A 6,219-nucleotide genomic window follows, 5' to 3' on the forward strand; every position below is an offset into this window, starting at 1 on the left:
TTGATCATGCCTCAGTGATATAAATCAAGATCGTGGATTTAATCAAGTGACAGAGATCTCGTCAAGGTATCATTTATTACAAGGATTCAATCAGAACAACAAAGTCAAGACATGAAGAAACGTCACAAAAGTTAGTCACTCATGAACCAGACAGTACATCGAGTGTCAGCATTGAAGTGACAGAATTGATTCATAAGTCTCAGAGACTTTCAGAAGATTGTCAGAAGAATGGATGCTGCTCAGGGATAGTATTAATTCTCTATTAATTAATTAAGTCATATAATTTAATTAAGAGAATAAATTAAATCTGTAAGGATTAATTTATTGATTAATTGAATTAAATTGATTAATTAATTTAGAATTAATAATGAGGATTTTCAGAATGTTAATTGATTAAAATCTGTGATAATTCTAAATAGATAACTGATTGTACTAGTATGACAATCGGTATGACAATTGATAGTCATACCGAATGTCATGCTAATTCAGTTGATTGTATTGATAGAATTATTATTTAGATTAAAATCAATTATTAATTCAGTAAAACAATTTCATTTGAACTAATATGACAATCGGTATGACAATCAATAGTCATACCGAAAGTCTTGCTAGTTCATTTTAATTGTCTTGCTAGCTCTAATAGATTGTCTCAACGAAAGTCTTTCAAGCTAAAAAGGATTGTCATTCCAGTTCTTTTTCTCTCGGTTGGATTGTTAAATAGAAGCAGAAGCAGCAATTCAAAAAATCAATCAATCAAACAGAACACAACATACAGAAGAACAAAAGAGAAAAAGAAGCAGAAAAATATTACATCTATTCTGCAACTTCAAGATCAATTTTCTAGATTGTAAAGTTAAATCCAATCAACTAGAAATACTTATCTTGTTCTTGTGTATCTATCTAGCGGATTAAAATCCCTAGAACTTAATCTCAAATCGCTTTTAGCATTTGATCTTTTAATTACAAAAATAGAAAAAGTTCATGTCGAATTTATTCTAAATTTGTAATAATTGATTTGAGATTAATCCCTTGTAACCGATACCGTAGTTGTAACACCTTTCAAGTTTAATAAAAGTTTTATTTAACTTGAATTTTGTTTCACAATTTTATTCCGCATTTTATTCGATGAAACGGTATTGTTTGCATTCAACCCCCCCCTTCTACAAACAAATTGGGACCTAACAATTGGTATCAGAGCCTTCTGATTAACGTACAAATCAAGATCCTAGACTTTTGTGTTTCTTTCACTTCTTGAATTTTTATTCACTCAAAAATTCATAATGACTACACAAAAAGTTGGAACCGTTAAAATTCCACTTTTCGATAAAGAAAATTATGTGATGTGGAAGAAGAAGATGCTACTGTTTTTACAGGTTGCTAATCCCAAATATTTGCAAGTGTTGAAGAAGGGTCCAAAAATTCCTATGGTTATTGAACCAGAGGTAATAGAGAATGATGTGGTGATCACCAAAGCGAGAACTTATGTGAAGGATCCTGAGGACTTCTCTCCTGCTGAAATAGAAGAAGCTTCCCTGGATGCTAGCCTTCAATTAATCTTAGTAGATTCCCTTAATCCCCTAATGAACAGACATGTGATGAATTGTAAAGATTCTAAACATATCTGGGAAACTATTGAGATTATTAATGAAGGCACAGAGGAAGTTAGGGAGAACAAACTAGAAATCCTAACCTCTGAGTATGAATACTTTAAATCCAATCCAGGAGAAGGAATCACTGAAGTGTTTGAGAGGTACAATGCATTGATCAACAACCTGAACATTAATGGTAAATACTATTCCTTCAGGGAGGTCAATAAAAAGTTCCTTTTAACACTGCCAACTCATCTCGAACATAGAATCACTGCCATAAGAGAAGCAAGAGATCTGAGTGAGATTTCTTTGGAAAGGCTATATGGTGTGTTAAAGACTTATGAGTTGGAGCAGATTCAGCAGAAGGAAGTTTACGGGAAAGGAAGAGTGGTCAGCACGTCTACTGCTCTGGTAGCTGATGAACAACAACAACAACCACTATATCAACAACAATCTCAACAGTCAGATAGAATGGTACAGTCTTCCAAGGTTGAAGATAATGTGATAGTAGCAGAATTTGATTCTCCTACTACAAATCAATCAGGAGATGATTATTATTCCTTGGAAGAACTGGAGCAATTGGAGGATGAGTCAATGGCCCTGATTGTCAAGAGATTCTCAAATGTCAGATTCAAAAGGAATCCCAAGTTCAAGTACAAGTCCAACTACAACAGATTCCAGAAAGGTGGATCTTCATCCTCTAACACCAGCAGTGGTGGGTATAAAACAGGGATGGTTGATCGAAGCACCATTCGATGCTTCAACTGTAATGAGTTGGGACACTTTGCCACAGAATGCAGGAAGCCAAAACAAGCAAGGAAGAACTCTTACGATTCTAATCAGAAGAGTAAATCTGAAAGGGCGTACCTGGCAAAGGGAAGAAGCTGGGATGATACTGACAGTGAAGATGAAGAAGTTGGGAATCTTGCTCTCATGGCTAGTGATGCAAGCACCTCATCGTCAAGAAAAGAGGTAAAACTTTCTGATGCTGAAATGGTTTATCATCTAAGAGGTAACTTAGATTGTGCTCGTCGTGATAATGAATTGTTAAATCAACAAATCAAAGACCTTGAGAAAGAGGTCAATGAATTAAGACTTGTGCACATTAATCAAGATAAACTTAAAGACCAAGTATCTTTTCTAGAGAATAGAGTTGACTGTTATAGACAACTCGAAACTATTCTCAAAGACAAGATCACCGGTCTTGAGGCTAAGGTTAAAGCTTACTTTAATTCTTGTTCGAAGTCCAAAGAGTTTTACAATAAGCAAGCTGTTAATCAAACACATGGAATAGGTTATGATTACAATGCTGCTATTGGAAAATTAGGCATAAACTCCCCTCCTCATGTATGTGCTAAAGGCAGGGAAGTACCACATGTGCTTAAGGGTGTTGATGAACCCCTCTATAAGGAATCAATTGCTGAACCATTTGATGAGACCTCTTTTATTATTCAAGAAGAAATCCGTGCTGAAGATAATGCTAATGGGAAAGCTGTCTCCAAGTCAAGTGTGTCAAAAGTTCCAGTCAAGGTTGTGAAAGCAACTGAGACTAACTCAGACACACATGAGTTGGATAACACAAATGCCATGTCTACCATGCATAAGTTGCCTATTGTTAATCCTTCTCATAAAGCATGTGGTGTTCCTGATTGTATGTCTTGTGCTTTTAATCTGTTGTTTGCTTATTTTAATGGTAAGCATGCTTCTAATGATAAGACTACTCCTCATCAGCATGTGAATAATAGAAAGCATGATAGGTCTAAGACTGCTAGTCCTCCTAAAGCTAGAAAGGAGACATTTGTGCCTAAGCCTAAACATAAATCTGATAAGGCTGTTTTAAAGGTCAAATGTTCAGTCATTGAGAATGTTGAGAATAGTGAAATTAAGAATGTTGTTTTGCCTGATAAAGGCCAATTTTACAAGTATGCCGGACCCAGCCAAGCTTGGGTTCCGAAGAAGTTCTAATCCATTTGTATTGCAGGGCATTAAACAGGTACAACCGGTAGTGTGGATTCTTGACAGTGGATCGTCAAGACATATGACCGGAGATAGAGCCCTGCTATCAAATGTGGTTGAGAAAGCTGGCCCAGTGGTTACCTTTGGAGATAACAGCAAAGGTTTAACGGAGGGATATGGCTGTTTGCAAGCTGGAAATGTTATCATTGAAAATGTATATCTTGTGCAAGGACTTGAACACAATCTGCTTAGCATTAGTCAGTTCTGTGACAACGGCTATAATGTTTTATTCGACAAGCTGAAGTGTCAGATTCTGCACAAGAAAAGTGAAAAACCCTCCTTAATGGGAATACAGAAAGGAAATCTGTTCGTAGCTGACATGAACTCTGGAAGCAATCTTGAAGTCAATTGTTTCTATGCAAAAGCATCGTCAAATGAGAGTTGGCTATGGCACAAGAGACTTTCCCATCTCAATTTCAAGACAATGAATTCTCTTGTCAAAAGAGAATTGGTAAGAGGTCTGCCTCAGCTGGAATTCTCTCCAGAAGGACTATGTGAGGCTTGCCAGAAAGGAAAGTCAAAGAAAGCAAGTCACAAAGGCACTGACACATCTTCCATAACTGGTGTTCTGCAATTATTGCACATGGATTTATTTGGTCCAGTTAATATCCTTTCTATGTCAAAGAAGTGTTACTGTCTTGTGATAGTTGATGACTATTCCAAGTATACGTGGGTTTTATTTCTTCACTCTAAGGATGAAACACCACAAGTTGTGATTGATCATATCAAGATGATTGAGTTAGATTCTAACGTCCCTGTTAGAGCAATAAGGTCAGATAATGGAACAGAATTCAAGAATGCACTTCTAAATGGATTCTGTACAGACAAAGGGATTACCAGACAATTTTCAGCTCCTAGAACCCCTCAGCAAAATGGAGTGGTAGAAAGGAAGAATCGTACATTGATTGAAGCTGCAAGAACGATGTTAAATGAATCAGGTCTTCCAATGTACTTTTGGGCTGAAGCTGTCAATACTGCATGTTATACTCAGAATCGAACTCTAATCAACAAAGACTTCATGAAAACTCCTTATGAGATTTTGAATGAACAGAAACCTTCTATCAAATACTTTCATGTATTTGGTGCCAGATGCTTCGTGCTCAAGGATGGAGATGATCGTCGTGGTAAGTTCGAGGCAAAGGCATATGAGGGTATTTTTGTTGGATATGGAAGAAGATCATATAGAGTGTATATCATTGATCAACACAAAGTAACTGAAAGTGTCAATGTTACATTTGATGACACTAAACTCCCTAGTATCCAAACTGAAGATCCTTCTGAGAAACTGAAGTTTGATGATACGTCAGATTCAGAGTCAGAACATGGTCAAGAACCTGAGGTTGTTGCTGTTGAAGAACCTGTTAATCCTGATAATACTCAAGGTAATAGTGATGGAAACTCTGGAAACAATGGAGATACCACTGCTACTGACGGAGAATCTTCAAGTCAACATGGCAACAACTCAGGGGGAGATGCTGAAGGATCATCTAGTAGGACACAACATCACAATGAATTTCAAGGCGAATCATCAAGATCAAATCTTCCAAGACAGACTGTCTGGAATAAAGCTCACCCTTTTGAGTTGATTATTGGTGATCCAGATGTTGGAGTCAGAACTAGACGTGCTACTCAAAATGAGTGTCTGTTCTCAGGATTTCTTTCTGAGATGGAACCTAAGAAAATTGAAGAAGCACTGACTGATCCAGATTGGGTGATTGCTATGCAAGATGAACTCAATCAGTTTGAAAGTCAACAAGTCTGGAAACTGGTACCTAGGCCTGTACACAAGAAAGCTGTTGGTACAAGGTGGGTATTCAGGAATAAACTAGATGAAGATGGTGTGGTTACAAGAAACAAGGCAAGACTGGTAGCTAAAGGGTATTCTCAAGCTGAAGGTATTGATTATGATGAAACCTATGCTCCAGTGGCTAGACTTGAGGCCATCAGGATATTTCTGGCATTCGCAGCATTTTCAAACTTTAAAGTTTATCAAATGGATGTCAAGAGCGCCTTTTTGAATGGAAAGCTGGATGAAGAGGTATATGTAGAGCAACCTCCTGGTTTTGAAGATCCAGATCATATGGATTTTGTCTTCTTTCTTTTCAAGGCTATCTATGGGCTAAAACAGTCACCAAGAAAATGGTATGACACTCTCTCTGAATTTCTTATTGAAAATAGCTTTATTAGAGGTGTCATAGACAAAACTCTCTTTTCTAAAAAACATAAGAATGATACTATATTAGTCCAAGTCTATGTGGATGATATAATATTTGGGTCTACTAATGATAATCTCTGTAAGAGATTTGCTAAGTTAATGCACATCAAGTTTGAAATGAGCATGATGGGAGAGCTGAAGTTCTTTCTTGGATTACAAGTAAATCAAAGGTTAGATGGAACATTTATTTGTCAATCCAAGTATCTCAAGGAACTCCTCAAAAAATACAATCTAGAGGATTCTGCATCAGCAAGGACTCCATCAACTACAGCTGTCAAGCTTGGACCATGTGAAAACTCCATTAAGGTAGATGTCACAAGCTACAGAGGTATGATTGGCTCGTTACTCTATCTTACTGCAAGTAGACCAGATATTATGTATGCTACATGTTTATGTGCA

Source organism: Apium graveolens, chromosome 7 (genome assembly GCF_009905375.1).
Source record: "Apium graveolens cultivar Ventura chromosome 7, ASM990537v1, whole genome shotgun sequence".
Taxonomy (NCBI): Eukaryota; Viridiplantae; Streptophyta; class Magnoliopsida; order Apiales; family Apiaceae; genus Apium; species Apium graveolens.